This window comes from Leuciscus leuciscus, assembly GCF_965113295.1.
Source record: "Leuciscus leuciscus genome assembly, chromosome: 14".
Taxonomy (NCBI): Eukaryota; Metazoa; Chordata; class Actinopteri; order Cypriniformes; family Leuciscidae; genus Leuciscus; species Leuciscus leuciscus.
The window spans coordinates 34,767,901-34,786,012 of record NC_138738.1 but is presented as its reverse complement, the minus strand read 5'-3'; the positions used below and the strand labels follow the sequence as shown (position 1 = coordinate 34,786,012).

Here is an 18,112-nt window from a genome sequence, read left to right as displayed (position 1 = left end):
GAAGAATTGGCCTGTTTAGGGTTGTATGCTACAGAAAAGGATGACAGTGATGTGATATGGCTGACACCAAAAGTCAATGGAGTGCCATTAAAAATGGAACTGGACACAGGGTCAGCGCTGTCAATCATATCTTCCAAGGACTACAAGGCAAAATTCCCAGACGCAAAACTGTCACGCACTAGAGTAAAGTTGAAAACATACACGGGTGAAAAAGTTACACCACTGGGAAAACTCAAAGTGAAAGTGAAATATAAAAACCAAACCTGCAATCTTGAGCTGTTTGTTCTGAAGGATGGAGGGGTGCCACTGTTTGGTCGCAGATGGCTAAGACAGATCAGGCTCAACTGGCACGAAATAAAGACTATGCGTATTGCCTCCACACAGCTCACTGACAAAAAGTTATCTGAAATACTTGACAAGCATGCACAAGTCTTCAGTGAAGGCATTGGAACCATGAAGCACATCAAAGCGCGTCTTGAACTGCAAGAAGATGCAAAACCAAAGTTTCACAAAGCACGCCCTGTTCCATATGCTCTACGGCCAAAAGTGGAAGCTGAGCTGCAACATCTCATGTATTCAACAGATATTATCCAAGGTGGACTGGTCTGAATGGGCTACACCAATTGTGCCTGTGGCTAAAAAGTCTTCAGACAAGTTGCGTATTTGTGGTGACTTTAAAGTAACAGTTAATCCTGTACTTCACGCAGACCAGTATCCGCTACCTCGCATTGATGACATTTTTGCATCCCTAGCAAATGGTGAACACTTCACAAAGATTGACCTTGCACAGGCTTATCTACAAATGGAGATGGATGAAAGTTCACGCAAGTACCTCACCATCAACACCCACAAAGGACTTGTAATGGGGCTAAGTAATGTTTATTTACTTTAAACTGCTCTTGACTACGCCACTCCAATTTTACTTGGGTAGGAGATCCCCAAATCACTTAAAGGTTTCCCCGCACGGCTATTCAATTCAATGAATAAACTCAAAGGCAGAACTACTATAAACAAAAACCTTTTTATTTAAATACATAAGTTCTGGTCTCATTTGGTTTCACTCAAAAAACAGGCAACTGATGTAACAGAAGTAGTAGTAACTAGAGGGTGTGACATAACACTTAAAAAGAAACACATCAATCTAAAAATACACATCAACCCCAAAAGGAAAGACAATGTCCTATACACCACAATAATACACAAACTCAACCACACACCATTTCCACACCACACTCATATAAGTGGAAGTGAATATGTCCCCTCTTGGTTACTCCAAGCTAGAACAGCCTAGCGGCGAAACACAAAATAAACCATGTAAATACAACACAAATCGACTAATACTGGGCCAACCAAACAATACAAAGAAAATACAAAACTAAATAAGTGATATTTAACAAAACAAAAATTAAATAAACCAATGAAAATAAAAGGTAGGGAAAACAGTGATCAACAGCACGAGACTCTAGAAAAGAACGACAAGAAAATCCAAAAATACACAATAAGTCAACCCATGAAATGATCACATAAAGAAACTGATTGTTATACATAAACACTGAAAATACACAAACTACTAAACATCAAATTATATTACAATTTAAAATACAAACCCTCATCCACATACACTACAATAAAAACATTTTAAAATATCCTAACTATCCCAGCATTACAGAAAAGGAATACCTTTATTGTGTGCCACAGGTGTCTGAACCGCTGTTTCAACATCCACTGCTCATCCGACTCAACATGTGAGGGCTTTTAAAGTACACTTCTCTAAAAAAGAGAATCATTTGTCTTGATACATACACAAGGTTTACAGCTACTCATTTCATTTAATACATCGTAAACTCACGTGCAATATTTCGTACCAAACATTCAGCAACTACTGCTCTTCCAACTCATTAACATGTGAAGGCTTTTAAAGTACACTTCTCTAAAAAAAGAGAATCATTTGTCTTGATACATACAAAAAGTTTGCAGCTAATCATTTCATTCGATTTTAATACATCGTAAACTCACGTGCAATAGTTCGTACCAAACATTCAGCAGCTACTGCTCTTCCAGTCCAAATTAATTAGCAGTAGGAGTTTTCAGCACACATCGACAATCAACAGAACTTGTTCTTCCAGCGACTAACCACCACCTGCACGCCAAACAATTCAGGCACTACAAGCCTTCAAAGGAAGTGCTGTATTTAAAGGCCCAGCGTACCTTTTACAAATATGCCCAGCAGCGCCCCCTGTTGACTTGGCTACAGACTCTACCAATACAACCGGCTCGTGTTTGGCATCACAAGTGCTCCAGCAATCTGGCAACGTGCTATGGACCAGGTGCAACAAGGAATCCCAGGTACTCAATGTTACTTGGATGACATTATTGTGACAGGCTCAGACAAAAACTCACACTTGGTAAATTTGGACGCAGTTTTAACAAAACTGGAGGAATATGGACTTAAGGCAAATAGGAAGAAATGTGAGTTCTTCAAAGAATCCATTGAGTATTGTGGACACAAAATAGACAAACAGGGACTTCACAAAACTCAGGACAAAATTGAGGCCATTGTGAAATCTTCACAACCAGAAAACATAAGTCAGTTACGTTCATTCCTCGGCCTTGTTAACTATTATCACAAGTTTTTGCCAAATCTTTCAACTGTGCTGCACCCACTCCATGCGCTGCTGCATCAAAACACAAAGTGGGATTGGACAAAAGACTGTGAGCAGGCGTTTAAAAAGGCAAAGGAACTCATCATTTCAGACAAAGTGCTGACTCATTATGACCCAAAGTTGCCTCTGCGCCTAGCATGTGACGCTTCGCCTTACGGTATTGGTGCCGTTCTGTCACACAAAATGAGTGATGGCTCTGAACGCCCCATAGCTTTTGCATCATGCTCTTTGTCAGCCTGCATGCTCTTTGTAACTACGCACAGATAGACAGAGAAGCTTTAAGTTTAGTGTGGGGAGTGAAAAAGTTTAACCAGTATCTATATGGCAAGCATTTCACGCTGATTACAGATCACCAGCCGCTAGTTTCCATTTTCAGTCCACAAAAAGGTGTTCCCGCAATGGCTGCGGCTCGTTTACAGCGTTGGGCTCTCTTCCTGGGAGCGCACACCTACACCATTGAATACAAAGGGACAAAACTACATGGAAATGAAGATGGACTGTCTCGCCTTCCTCAGTCACTGTCAGGGAAGGTTTCTGATCCTGCTTTAACCCTTCACATGTTACAAATGGAACCGCTCCCTGTGACAAGCGCACAAATAAGCAAAGAAACAAGAAACGACCCACTGCTTTCCAGAGTGTATGATTCAACTGTGAATGGTTGGCCAGCATGCGCAGATACAGAACTTTCGGACTATTCCACCAGAAAAGGCCAACTTACCGTGTGTCAAGGATGTGTCATGTGGGGGTCTCGTGTAATTGTACCCCCCAAACTGCGACCCAAAGTTCTTAACTCACTGCATGATGGACACATGGGTGTGGTGAAAATGAAAAGTCTAGAAGTTATGTGTGGTGGCCTGGCCTTGACTCTGGTCAAAACATGCACAGGTTGCCACCACACTCAGCGCCAACCTCAGATTGCACCCGTTCACACTTGGGAATGGCCAGTTGCCCCGTGGCAACGCCTTCACATCGACTACGCTGGACCTTTCTTGGATCACATGTTCCTTATTGTGGTCGACGCTCATTCCAAGTGGCCCGAAGTTTTCACTGTGAAGAAAGCAACTACAGCAGTAACAGTGAACCAACTACAGATGCTTTTTGCTCGCACGGGATACCCGCTACAACTTGTAAGTGACAATGGTACCCAGTTTACCAGTGAGGAGTTCCAAACTTTCCTGAAAAACAACGGGATTAAACACTTAACATCTGCTCCTCACCACCCGGCAACTAATGGACTAGCTGAACGCTTTGTACAAACCTTTAAACAGTCAATGAAAGCAAGTAGAAAGGAGGAAGTGCCACTGCAGCAGAAAATTGCCAACTTTCTGCTGGCGTACAGAAACACTCCACACGCTACGACAGTCACCGGCAATGTTGTTTATGGGAAGAAACTTGAGATCTCGCTTGGATCTACTGAAACCGGACATTCAAAAACATGTGTCAAACAAACAATGTTCACCCATTCAACAACAAAGGAAACTGAGATCATTTGACGTTGGACAAAAAGTACTGGCAAGAGACTATCGCAGCCAGGGTGACAAATGGCAACAAGCAGAAATTTTGTCACAAACTGGACCGCTCTCATACACTGTGAGTGTTGAGCCCAATGTCGTCTGGCGCAGACATGTTTATCAACTTTTGGATGCTTCACCTGGAAAGGTGACTGGTCAAACTGTGACATCTGCTGTTCTACCGAATCTAGGGGACAGTACTACAACACCGGACATGACAACTGTGGAAAATATGCTCACACCAGAGACAGTGAACATACCTCAACCAATGACAAACCTGCCTGATCTTCCGGGACGCAGATATCCTGAGAGGGTTCGCAAACCTCCGGACAGACTTTATTTATAACATTAAGAAACAAAGTAAAGGAAGAGAAAGTGTTCTGTAAAAAAAAAAAAAAAGTGAATTGTTTCTAAATTGGATATTGGTGTTGAGTCGAATTCAGCCAATGTAATTTTTGTTTGATGATTTATAAGTGCATCAAAGCTGGAAGGGAGGAATTGTTTTGTATTTACTCTGATTTCAATGCATAGAAGTAGGCACTACTTTGTGTCGTGTTAGAACATTGTGCTCCACTACGAATGTGTGCTAAGTCAGCGGATTGATGTAGTAACGACCGTGTGCGACACTTGTTCAGTAAACAGAAGCATGTTAAACGTTACTGCGAGTCTGTGCTTCTTAAGAGTTATGTTAAGTGAATAAACATAACACCATGACTATGAGAATTTACAAAATAAAATATGAAAACAAGGACATGAACAAAACTCAAAACCAAATGCGACACAAGGCAGTATTTAAATTAGAACAGGAAGACAGAGGGAGAGGAATAAGGAAACCTGATTAATTTCATTGAGAAATTTGTCATGGGCAACAAGTTTGCCATTACATATAAGCACATAACATACTCAACACATATTCACACAGCCTTCTTTCCATTACTGTACATATAAACACACAATAACATGTCCGCCCATATACATTCAACAGTCTTACAACACAAAACAGCCATAATACAAAATACTGTAGAATATCAACATGACACTAATTTAAACCTAAAAGTATTAAGGTACAAAATGTATGCAAAACACAGAAGAGACTCATAATTGGCAGTTATAAATTAGGGTTGGTTTATATTGGTTATATATTGTTTTCTGGGACCCGTGTACTAATTGCTAAAAGTGATTGAAAGCAGTGACTTGGAAATCTATTAACAGATTAAAACAGGATAAATTAATTAAAGCAAATTAATTTGAATAAAAAAGTAATTAAATGGAATAAAATATCGAATCGAAATTGTTTGTAGAATTTGTTCAGCCTCCCTGGTAACAGCTTCAAGTTAAACATTACTATGGCAAGCTGTTTTAATATTTAATGCACTGTTTATTTTACTATATCTCTTTACATAAATATTTTTTTCTACTTAAAAACTATAATTTCGTTATTTTACCAACCCAACTAATTACTCATCTGGGCTTTCCAATAGGTTGCACGTAAGGGGGGGGGAAAAAGTAGCACGATTCTTTCTGCTAGTCGGGCTGCAGCAGAGAAGCTGTGTACAGCTTTGCAAGAATCGCCGAAAATTCCATGATGGGCCCATGGAAGAATTAAGTTAAAGCTACACTGTGTAATTTTTTAAGTTGATTCTTAGCAAAAAACACTTTGTTCTTTCAAAATTATATGTGCTTATTAATGTGTAATTACTTCTACCAACTAATCAAGTATTCTCGTAAGCGTAGAATCTGCCATTTAGAATACATACGAGCGAGTCGCTCGAATGGCGGCAGCCATGTTGCGCCTCCATCTTGAATATACATTAGCCAAAGAGGGACATACCTGGAAATTCAAGCTTCGCCTTTCGCGTTTTTACACTCAGTGACACCGTGACAAATGCAAGGGGGAGATTACTCGCGACTGCCGGCAGATTTGAAACAATCGTAAACAATTTCACCGTTAGATGGGAGAAAATCCTACACAGTGTAGCTTTAAGGAAAAGGTTGTGGGTAGGCTTACATTTCCATGACACGCGGGACAACAACGGGACGGTTGGGTTTAGGAGAAAAAGAACGGGACGGTTGGGTTTAGGAAACTTGACACACGGGACACGATCCCTGGTCTCCTGGGTAAAAGTCCAGCCTGGTCTCATTGTTAAAGGTCCCATGACATGAAATTTTCACTTTCTGGGTTTTTTTAACATTAATATGAGTTCCCCTAGCCTGTATATGGTCCCCAAGTTTCTAAAAATTTCAATCGGTGTAAATCGAGATTTTGCTATCTTTCTCTGCCTTTGAGAAAATGGAGGCTCATTCGCGCTGATCTTGAATCTCCTCCTTATGACGTCATAAGGAGGAAATGTTACCTCCCCTGTCTCTGCTTTGCCCGCCCAGAGAATATTTTCCGCCCATGAGAAAATCAGAATCAGAATCAGAATCAGAAAGAGCTTTATTGCCAAGTGTGCTTGCACCCACAAGGAATTTTTCTTGGTACTGAAGCTTCCAGTGCACATATACAAATACAAATACAACAAGAAACATAGTAATACAAATTCTAAGAATAAAATATATAAAAAAAAAAAAAAATAGTATAAAAAGTAAAAAAAGGGGTCACAGTTGGTTTTAGTCTGAATAAACATTTACAGATTATGAACATATTTACAGTATTTTGAGAAGTATGAATAATATAAATATCACCTGAGTTAGAGAATATTACACTAGACAGTGGGAGTCTAGTGCATGTTACAGATTATGAACATATTTACAGTATTTTGAGTAGTATGAATAATATAAATATAAATATCACCTGAGTTAGAGAATATTGCACTGGACAGTGGGAGTATTGCACTTGCAGGCATATGCCTTGGGGGGCATGTTAAGTGTTCAGAAGGGAAATGGCCTGTGGAAAGAAACTGTTCCTGTGCCTGGATGTTCTTGTGGCCAGTGATCTGTGTCGCCGTCCTGACGGTAACAGTTCAAACAGGGGGTGTCCAGGGTGAGTGGAGTCTGTGATGATTTTACCTGCTCTCTTCCTCACTCTGGAAGAGTACAGGTCCTGGAGGGTTGGCAGGGGGGCACCAATAATCCTCTCTGCTGTCCGGACTGTCCGTTGTAGTCTCCTGATGTCCGATTTGGTAGCTGAACCAAACCAGACAGTGATGGAAGTGCCTAAAACAGACTCAATGACGGCTGAGTAGAACTGGATCAGCAGCTCCTGTGGCAGATTGAACTTCTTCAGCTGGCGAAGGAAGTACAGTCTCTGCTGGGCCTTTTTCACAATGGAGTCAATGTGATTTGCCCACTTCAGGTCCTGAGAGATGGTAGAGCCCAGGAACCTGAATGACTCCACTGCTTCCACAGTGCTTTTCATGATGGTGAGAGGGGGAGTGCTGGGGATTTTCTCCTGAAGTCCACAATCATCTCCACTGTTTTGAGCGTGTTCAGCTCAAGGTTGTTATAGCTGCACCAGACAGCCAGCTGTTCAACCCCCAGTCTGTAAGCAGACTCGTCACCATTTTGGATGAGACCGATGACGGTGGTGTCGTCTGCAAATTTCAGGAGCTTGACAGAGGGATCTTTAGAAGTGCAGTCATTAGTGTACAGGGAGAAGAGCAGTGGGGAGAGATGCGCTAGGAAGTAGGAACGCGCGCGATTTTAGTTTGTCCACGAGAGATATCATGGCTTTTGAGCGAGCGAAGCATAACAATTGCTCAATAATTGGATGTACAAATGAACACCGAAGGGTCAATACAGAGCTGGGCTTGCTGAACGTCTGAAACTAAAGTCTGGATCACTCTCTTTGGCTCAGCTACACACCTCGGACAAGTAAGTCAACTAATGATAAGTGTGTTGCTTTACTGTTTATGGTTACCTAGATTTTACAAGTAGAATGTGGCTGTAACATTAGCTATGCAGCTATGCAGTTTATGTGTGTGAATACACACACTGTAACGCGAGTGTTGTACACGTCTTTGTTATTTGGATAACCGTTTTCCTGTTGGTTATATGGCGCGCGCGATATCCGCATTTCAAGATCGCAGAGCTTGATGTAATTGTAATAAGATAAATACAGACGTTACAGATCTCTCATGAAAAGGCAACAGTAGGTTCGCGTTAGCTACATGATAATAACTGTAAACCATCCGAATAAAGTACCGTATCCAGACATAATATTTTAAACTAACCATTCGGAAACGTCCTGCTGGAGCCGCTGAGTTGCAACTTCTTCATCCATTGCTTCTCCATCTGGATCAGATTCTGGGTCAAACTGAAATGCTTGAAAGACTGCGTGTCTTCGTGCCATTGCTATATCCAACGTAAACATGCACGCCACGTTACCGTTGCGCAAGATGTCAAGGCCACACCCACCCTCCACCTTGCGCCGCCTTTCTCCTCCTCATTAGTATTTAAAGCTACAGACACCGAAACGGCCCGTCTGAAGGAAGCTCATTCTGGGACTGGCTTGTAGTGGCTATAATTCTGCACCGAGGCTGAATTTTTGGAAAGAGATTTCAGATACAGTACTAGGGACCACTAAGGCCTATATTAAAGCCTACAAAAAGTAGCATGTCATGGGACCTTTAATAATACGTAGATATTAAAACGTACTTTTTTGTACGTTTGGATATATGCTGAAACGTATAATATGGACGTATCTGCAACGTTTAAACGTAACATTATTACGTTTTTACAGCTAAAAAACGTAAACTATTTTCGAATATTTCATATCATAGATATCTGTATAATTTCCCTTTTACCATTTTATAGATTATAAATGTAAGATCCAACCCTACTCCCACACCTAAACATACCCATTTTATAGACAATATTAAAAGGATAAAACGTAATGGACAGATATGTGTAGGGAAATGGCGGTTTTATTAACAATATAGCATTAAAATATAGTTTGAGCCACAAATCCTACTCCTACACCTAACCATTTCTTAAAACTACGTAGGCTACAATTATAAAGAAAAACAACAGACAGACACGTATAATCACAATTATTTATTTATTGAGAAAATGTCAAAACCAGTACCAAAAGTCGTTCACATGACGATGTGTCGCCGTCCTCTCTGGCAGTATATAATAGTTTTGTATGAGGTAACGTTACAGAGCAGAATTTAAGTTATTAATCCATGAAAATGTTAATCCGGTTTCGGTTCGCTGTTCGCCCTGTGAAGCATAGATAGTATATAAACGCTGTGAAGGCGCGCTTGCTTCTCCATTTCAAATGTAGTACACCAACTTAAACACGGCATGTCGCAATCTGTGACGAAGCATGCGAGAGCCAATGAGCGTCTGATATCACTGCCGTAAAACATGTCATAACGTGTCAATTTTTTGAATTCACCATGAGCGCCGCACGCGGGATTTGACGTTTACAGTCTCTGCTGAGAAATGGAGATGAAGATCACTGGATTAAGGGCTGAATTTGGACAGAGAATGTCTAATAGGAAGAGAATTGGCACTCTCTGCTTACTTCCGGTTTCTGGACTGGCTGCAGTAACACGTCTCTGTCCATGCGGGGGCGCTCGCAGGCGAGTGCAGAATGAATGGAGGTCTATGGCGAAAAACCCTCAAAATCCACTTTTCTCAGGATATAATTTTTTGTCTAGTAATTTGAATGTTGTATTCGAAAGGAGATGCAAAGAAATTACACATTGCTGGGTGTTAGATTTTTTAGAGTCACTTATTTGGTTTAAAAAGTCTTTTAAAATGTCAATTACGTCAGAATGCTGACGTCATTAGCAGAATGCTAGCGTGTTATGGGCAACAACAACTCAAACTGTAAGAAATCGAAAAGAAATAAGTACTCGTTCATTCAACTTTCGACCTATAACCCATGTTGAACTTGCAAAACCTACAATAAAATCTGAGATTTCTCAACGGCAATCGGGTGAAAGAGACACATTTAGCCGTCTATCCCCATAGACTCCCATTCAGTCTGCACTCGCCCGCGATCACCTCCAGTGGAATTCTAATGGAACTGCAACCAAGATCGATACAATGGGGCTAATAGGAAGTGCCAAGGCTCTCCGTAGACGGGCTCTGATTTGGATCTGTTTCTTGCAAACAATGTATGGATTCTAAAGATTTGGATTACATCAAGCTAATAAAATTGATGTCTATTGTGAATTTATGTTGTGTTTAGTGTATTATGGGTCTTTAGGAGAAAACGCCTTTTGTGTCTCACGGTAAATAAACCAAATATTACAAAATGGTTAAACGATTAAAGAAGGTATTTTAAGGTTTTAAAGTGTATTCTCATTTAACACCATGTAGGCTAATCCCCCGAAACGAGTTTGCAGCAGAAGGCACGAACAGAGCGAAATGTTATTATTTATGAGTAGGCTAAGTTATCGTTATTAGCCTAGTAACGTTAAACTGTATTAATAAATGCGACTGAAAATTTAATTGATAAGACAATTGAATGCAATAGAGTCAAAACATTAATGCCACAATTTTAATATGCATAAGTTAAATAGGAATACGTACAAATTTGTACGTCTGTAAAGTTGTTTATACGTAAATAAATTACGTTTTTGTGCTGTCAATACGTTTTAGTGCTGTAAATACGTCAGTATTATACGTTTCTGTGTGTATAAAACGTAAATAAATGTATGTATGTTAGAACTACACTTTACGTAAAAATACACACATATTCTCATGAGATCACGTTGCAGCGTCCTGTGTTGTTTGACCCATCCACCACCCCAACCAACCGGATTTTCGGCCTTTCATACTACTCGCTACCGTAGTCGCTCTTAATGCTACGGAATTGTGCTGACCATCACGGGAAAAAAAGAAGATAAACGTGTCCGTGTACTGTACATGAATCAATAGATTAAATTATGTGACCATTTCACGAACTGCCGTGAGACTGGGTTGATCTGACAGGGTGGGGGGCGTGGCATCACGAAGGACGATGATATCGCCCATCGGCACAACCCTAATGCTAGTAGTGCTTATTTATTGTATATAATTAATTTTCATTCAATACTAGTACCTATTGAATAGATACTATAGTTGTTATTTGTTACTAGTACTTATTTATGAGACATATTTTTTTATTGTAGTAACATTACTTATCTTACTAGTCAAAACTGTTTTTTTTTTTAAATGACTTGTCAGAACGATGACTTGTCAGAACGACCACTGTAGGGTTCAATTAAAAATCTTACTAGTAAAATAAAAAATCTTAGTAACATTTGGAATAAATACTAGTATCTAATAAGGTTCTAGTATCTAATGAATAAGTACTAGTATCTAAGAATAAGGACTAATAACTAAAGAGTACTAGTATCTCATAAATAAGTACTATTATACCAATTTAATAGGCACTAGAATCTAATTAATAAGTCTATTTAATAGGTACTAGTATCTAATGAATGAGTACCAGTCTCTAAAAAAATAAGAACTAACTAATGAATAACTACTAGTATCTTTAAAAAAGGTACTAGTATCTAAAGAATAGGCACTAGTACCTAAAGAATAAGCACTTGTACAGTACTTAATGGAATAGATACTAGTATCTAAAAAATAAGTACTATAGCATGAAAAAAGATACTAGTAGGTTTTAAGGATTAAATGTTAAAACGGCTTGCCATAACATGAAGGAGTATGTGATGAATGTTAAGTAACTGCAACACAGAAAAAAATAATGAATTACATTATAATTTTTGGATTTTACATCAAATGTATCAAAAGCATGGTAAATATTATGGTAGCTGTGCTTTTACTATACATAACAAGGTTACTACAGTAACTGTGGTAAAAGCATGGTAAGGGTTATGGTTACTGTGCTATAACTACAAAATACCACAGTAGAACTTCTGTAACTTTGGTAAAAGCATGGTAAGGTTTGGTGTTACTGTACTAAATACTAAATACCACAGTAGAAGTACAGTTGTAGTTGCCGGAGTGGGGTCCATTTTCAGCCTGGGATTTTAATGAGACCACTAAAATGTCATGTTACACAGCTGTATAAAAACATTGATATTGTCTTAATGGCTTTTCTTAATCTGGAAGGGAAGATTGATTGCCTCACAAAAATAATAACTCATTTACTTTTAAAAACAGACGGATAATTCAAAATGTTTTCCGTTATTTTGACAGAAAAACAAGAAAGAACAATCAAGAAAGAACATACCGTAGTCAGAACTGCAAGATATGAACTTGCAAGCCCTGTCTGTGAAACCAGGCCTATATTTATTTTATATTTATTATTTAATTATATAACATACCTAGTATTATTATTTATTTACATGTATATTACAGGTCATACCCTCAGTATTAAACAGTCTCAGTGATTATGCAGATTTGTCATAGAGTTCTTAATAGAGCTTTTATAGGCAGAAGATGAGCACTACTGCTGGACCTGCTCAGTTAAAGTGTTCCCAAAATCCTAAAACTGAACAGACATCAGCGTCAAAGCATCATTGCTCTAACAGCTCTTCCTGCTCTAACATTCTCTTCATGAAATTAAAAATTATCTGGCCCTTATTTAATAAAATTCAGCTTTAAAATGATCAGTCTCAACATGAAGCTGCCCATATTCCTCCCCAGCACTCCAACCGCTTTTACACTGACATTTACGCACCATTTACTCACAGCACACGCTGCTGCTCTGCCACATTTACGATTCATTTAGGGCCATTTCCTCCTTGAAGGCTTGAAAACCCTTTTTGAAGAATATTTGTATAGAAAAGAAACATTGTCCATTATGTTCAGTGTGGTGAGGTCAGTGAAGAAACCAGAATAAGCAACAGATAAAGTCTGATCATACCGTGTTCATTCTTTCATGGATCGTCTCAGAGCTCAAGACACACTTTGTTCTCAATCCCTCCTGAAGCTGCTGAGACCCTTAACTGAAATCTGAGGTGCTTCAACTCTGTTTCTGCATGTCTTCTGGTTTCTTTGGGGGAAAAAAGCAGTGAAGAAGCTTCATTTAGTGGAAAGAAATGCTTCAGTAACCACATTCACCTGTGTTCTGACAGCCACACACACACACACACACACACACACACACACACACACACACAATATGCAACGTGTGTCTTATTAAGAGTGACTTAAAGGGGTGGTTGATTATGATTTCACTTTTTTAACTTTAGTTAGTGTGTAATGTTGCTGTTCAAGCATAAACAACATCTGCAAAGTTACAACGCTCAAAGCAAAGGGAGATATTTGCTTTTAAAGAAATTGCTTTTTAAGAACTACAACAAACGGCTAGAAGAGACTACACAACATTCCTCTCAGGTTAGTGACATCACCAGCCCTACAATTTACATAAACTCCGCCCCGGAACACGATTTATAGATTATCAAGACAGAATATGCTAATCAATGACTATAAGATAACTACACTTAAGCTACATAAATTCACCAACTAACCATTCAGAAATGTTGTCTACATGTTGTCACTTCTTCTTGAGTCTCTCCATCATTGTCTGACTCCGGTTTGAACATAAAAGGTGCATGTCTGTGTGAGTGCAAACTGTTGTAGCTCTGCTGCACTTTGGGCGGGGAGCAGCAGCTCATTTGCATTTAAAGGGCCAGACACAAAACGATGCAGTTTTGCTCACCCTCAAAAATTGACAATTTTAACATGCTATAAAAATATCTGTGGGGTATTTTGAGCTAAAACTTCACATACACACTCTGGGGACATCAAAGACTTATTTTACATCTTGTGAAAAGGGCATTATACCACCCCTTTAAGCAAGCAAGACTGACGTCAAAAAGAAAAGAAATATGAACAGAAACGGTAAACACTGTCTAACATCTGGTTTAACAGAAACCTTTTCATTTTCCTCAGTAAATATTACTTAAACTGTTCTTAAAGGCATCACTGTATAAACGGAAACTTTCATCCTTCATATCTTAGAGTGAGTTATGATGCAGATGGAGTTTTTAATATCCATGTGACAACAGCCGTCGATATTTCATTAAGATGAATGTAAGCAACAGTCTAAAAATGTCCCATGACAAATCAGCGTATATGAAATAAAACAAGATGTGCAGACGGACACTGAATAACCCTCTCTGCCTCACAGCACTGATGAAAGAAATATTATCCAGATCAGTTAAGATCATATCAGTGCTGACACTCGCTCACACGCGACACGAATGATGACTTTGAGATTTCTGTGACTTTGAGGCTGTTTTTGAGCAGCATTCCTCCGTGTATGAGTGTAGCGAGTGACCTGAGGTCCAGAAGAGAAGGTGGAGCGTTGTGGAGCGTCCACTGCTGTCAGAAATGAGAAATGTCTTTGTCCATCCCAAATGACTCAGTCCTGATAAACTATGAGTCTTACCCTCAAGTAGAGACACGGCCCAATAACATTTCATAAGACATCGGTCTCGTCTCTGTAAACTGAGGGGAAATGAACAGTTTTATTACATAGATCTTCACTTCAAATAGAAACAATGTTTTGACTTGTGTTTCCAACTCTCTGAAGAATTAGTCTTATTTTTATCTTTTTCTGCTGGAAGCATCACGACGCATCACTTTGACATGAACAGCAAATTCTTCAGACTCTAAAGCCATCAACACAATGTCTAAAACGGGTAATTAATACCACAGCAAACATAATAAGTGCATTAGTGGTTCTGAGTGGTGTCTTTAGATGGAGTTTGATTTGCATAATAAATTAAGTCAGTTATTCCCTCGTTTCATCCAAGACAATTATCTGTTCATCAGCCTTACCTGATCAGCTGGATTTTCCTCATGTGAAACAACTCTGGCTGCTCTGATATGATCGGCAGTATTAGTTCATTAAACAAGAAATTACTATTGAATAATAACTTCCATTTTAGACACAGTAGCCTATTACAAGTTGCTTAGTTTTGTTTAACCAATTAAAGTAGTTCCAAATGAAGCCACAACAGTCTCTGAGAAACAGTAGTGGTGCTTCAATCCTGAATGAATGTTTTTAAGCCAATCGGTTGGGTGAATGATATGTGAATCAATAAGAGGAACTTTCAAATCCCTCTTCGGTCCTACCAAAATGAGAGCCATGATCTCTGGTCTCTGTTCAGATTAAAAAAAAAATGTGTAGTGTGTTCCAGTCTAATCGATCTTGAATTAATCGCTACATAAACTCAAATGGGAGAATCTTGCACAATATTACCCTGTTTGCATTAAAAACCCACCTGATTATTGTCAAAATGATCAAGGTTCACATACAGAAAACACTTAGGTTGTTTGTCTTCAGGGATATCTGAACATTTAGTGCTTGTGTGTATCTCTCAGTGTTTCCTCAGTAATTGCACGCTATTCGGATGGGACTAGTTAAGGAGGGGTAAAGTAATAATTAGCTTCTGTGTGATTTTAGTCCCGTCCGAATGTGCCATCTCAGTAATCATTACGGACAATATCAGTTAAAGATTACGGCGACTTTTACCTTCAGTAAAAAGGTCTGGAAAAATTACCTCAGGTAATCCTAATCCCGTGCGAATAGACCAATATGTACGTAAATATTTCATAATTTCCTGTTTAAAAGTAGTTTTCCGCGTTTTTTCAAGTATGGAGACGATTGGAAAAGCATTCAGTTGCGTTCTAGACGCTGGGACAAGTCTGTGGCAAAACTCAAGTGTTTTCCACATACCATTAAGATCAGAAAGAAGATCAAAAGCACTTGTTAGAGGCACGAAAAAATCTTTTAGCGTTAGTTAAGTGCCTATTACCAACACAATCCAATATGAAGTTAATTAATACATCGTTTGACCGGACATAATAGGTGTGTTTGCGCAGAATGCGCACGTGATATCAGGAAGCAACGTAATACGCACTGCATTACGCACATGACGACATGAGGGTGACGGCGATGTGCAAATCGAGTTACCCCTCCCACTTCTGCTAGTTTTACTGAGATATCACTCCATCTATCCTTGTAAAGTTAATTCCGTCCGAATAGGGCTAATACGCTTGTCTGCTGAAGTTACTGAGGCAAGGCTGACATAACAAGCTTTTTATTTCTCAAAGATACAGTCCGCTCTGCCTCCTGAATGTTGTGTGCCTGTGCTCAGTGAAAAGGTTTTCCTTTGAAGAACTCCCTTAGGAAAGGAAATGTGTTTCACCTATAATGATTTAGGGATTCACTCTCAACCTTCCAGCAGCTCAACCTCTCTGCTGTGACATTTGTAATCTTCTAAAACTCCTCAAAAATTGATGAGACAAAATAATAGCAGAGTTTTGAGGTTGTTAAAGAGTTTATAACTTCTTGAGGACAGTGTGCTATTTTTTTATTTTCTCGGTAATTTCATTTTTTTTTTCATCTTTAATTTTTCAGTGGTGCATGATAACATTTTTCAGCTGTCGGGCTGATATATATTTTTTGTTTTTGTAAACTTTATACTTTTAAAAGCAATAGCCTACTCTATTCAAGGACAGCTTTTAAAGGGACAGGAACGTTATGTCCTAACAGGTCTGTTGTTTTGATCTGGTGCTGAAATGCTTAGGTTGACAGCTATTAGAAAAAATGGCCAGTTATATGGTCCTCAGAGTCAGACCAATTGCCAGTAAACAGTCACTTCTATTCATAAATTGAAACAAATGCAAAGTTTCCAAAAATGAGTAATATATACATCTGACATTAACTGTCTGTTATTGGTTTTCTATTCAACATATTCCCCACAGAGCGCTTGAGTAGGTTTTTCAGTTCGCACACTGTGGGACTGGCAGGTATTAGCTATGTCATTTTTGAGGCAGTAAGCGAGGCAGGCACCATGATGGATTGAGATTTTAATTGGGACAGACAGCGCAATGCAGTCAGTGTGAACAGCCTGAGGCAAACAGAAGATGGCGCCACAGTCATTTTGTTCTTGGATCAGCTGAGCCAGTATGGCAAGCCATTTTGACTTTTATTAATTCCCAGGATATGAATTTGTGATATGAACAATACAATTTTCACATGCTTATTCTTGATATCAGGAATTACATTTCCACTTGTACAATTTTTAATTCTTGATAGGCTATCAACAATGACATCACTCACAGAAATATGCATTTTTGATATCAAGAATTTAATTTCAACTAGTAAAATCTATAATTCTTGATATCTGTAATTGTATTTTCACGAGTTAAATGTCACCATAGGCTGCCATTCAAATTCAATCGCTGATATCACGAGTTAATATTTCTAAGTTGAAATTCCAATTTCACATAATCAGAAATACAATTCTTAGTAAAAAATCATAATTTTTTATTCCTTATAAATTCCTGATATATATAAAACAAATTCCCTAGTTGAAATGTTAATTCTTTATATCTGTAAATGTAATGTTACATTTGTTATTTCTGATATCTGAAAATGTGTTTCTAATATAAATAATTAGGAGATTTCAGATATCTAAAATGGCTTTAATAATAATCACATTCATGATACCAGAAATTAACATTGTCACTATAGTGATCATTTTTCTTGGTAGCAATTCAATTGATATCAAGAAAAGACATTTGCACTAGTAACCATGTAAATAATTATATCAAAGAATAGATATCAAGAATACTAGTTGAAATTAAATTCTTGATATCAAGAATTCATATTTCTGTGAGTGAAGACATCATTGTTGATAGCCTATCAGGAATTTACATTTTTACTAGTGGAAATGTAATTCCTGATATAAAAAATTGCCTTTGTTACTATAAATCTATTCCTGATAGAATGAGCATTTTAACTAGTGAAAATTTAATTGTTGATATGAAGAATTCATATCCTGTGAATTAATACAATTCGAAACAGCTTGCCATAGAGCCAGTCAAGTGAGCGACACGCAAAGAGGCTCAACCCTGAGGGCATCATTAAGCTGTCACAAAAGAGGAGAGCACAAGTTGTCGGTTTAAAGAGCATGAGCCTTGTGGAAGTCAATATTTTGATGGCTAACTCATTAGATTTGTCTTTATGACTTTCTAATAAACTCAGCAGGGATGTATTGGCCTATAAGG

General features: G+C 38.6%; 1 protein-coding gene and 1 long non-coding RNA gene across 2 annotated transcripts in view; both read right to left on the bottom strand.

The window, feature by feature from the left end:
• Positions 1-943: 943 nt before the first annotated feature.
• Positions 944-2,145, bottom strand: LOC309474037. Its single transcript, XR_014197198.1, has 3 exons — positions 2,017-2,145; positions 1,681-1,770; positions 944-1,287 (listed from the first exon to the last, which is right to left on the bottom strand). It is a non-coding gene; the product is annotated as an uncharacterized lncRNA (long non-coding RNA).
• An 11,097-nt stretch (positions 2,146-13,242) lies between these two features.
• Positions 13,243-18,112, bottom strand: part of hs6st3a (heparan sulfate 6-O-sulfotransferase 3a) — a 62,695-nt gene continuing 57,825 nt past the window's right edge. The window contains exon 3 of the transcript XR_014211545.1: positions 13,243-13,369. The gene's annotated coding sequence lies outside the window, so the exon portion shown is untranslated. The remainder of the gene's footprint in view (positions 13,370-18,112) is intronic.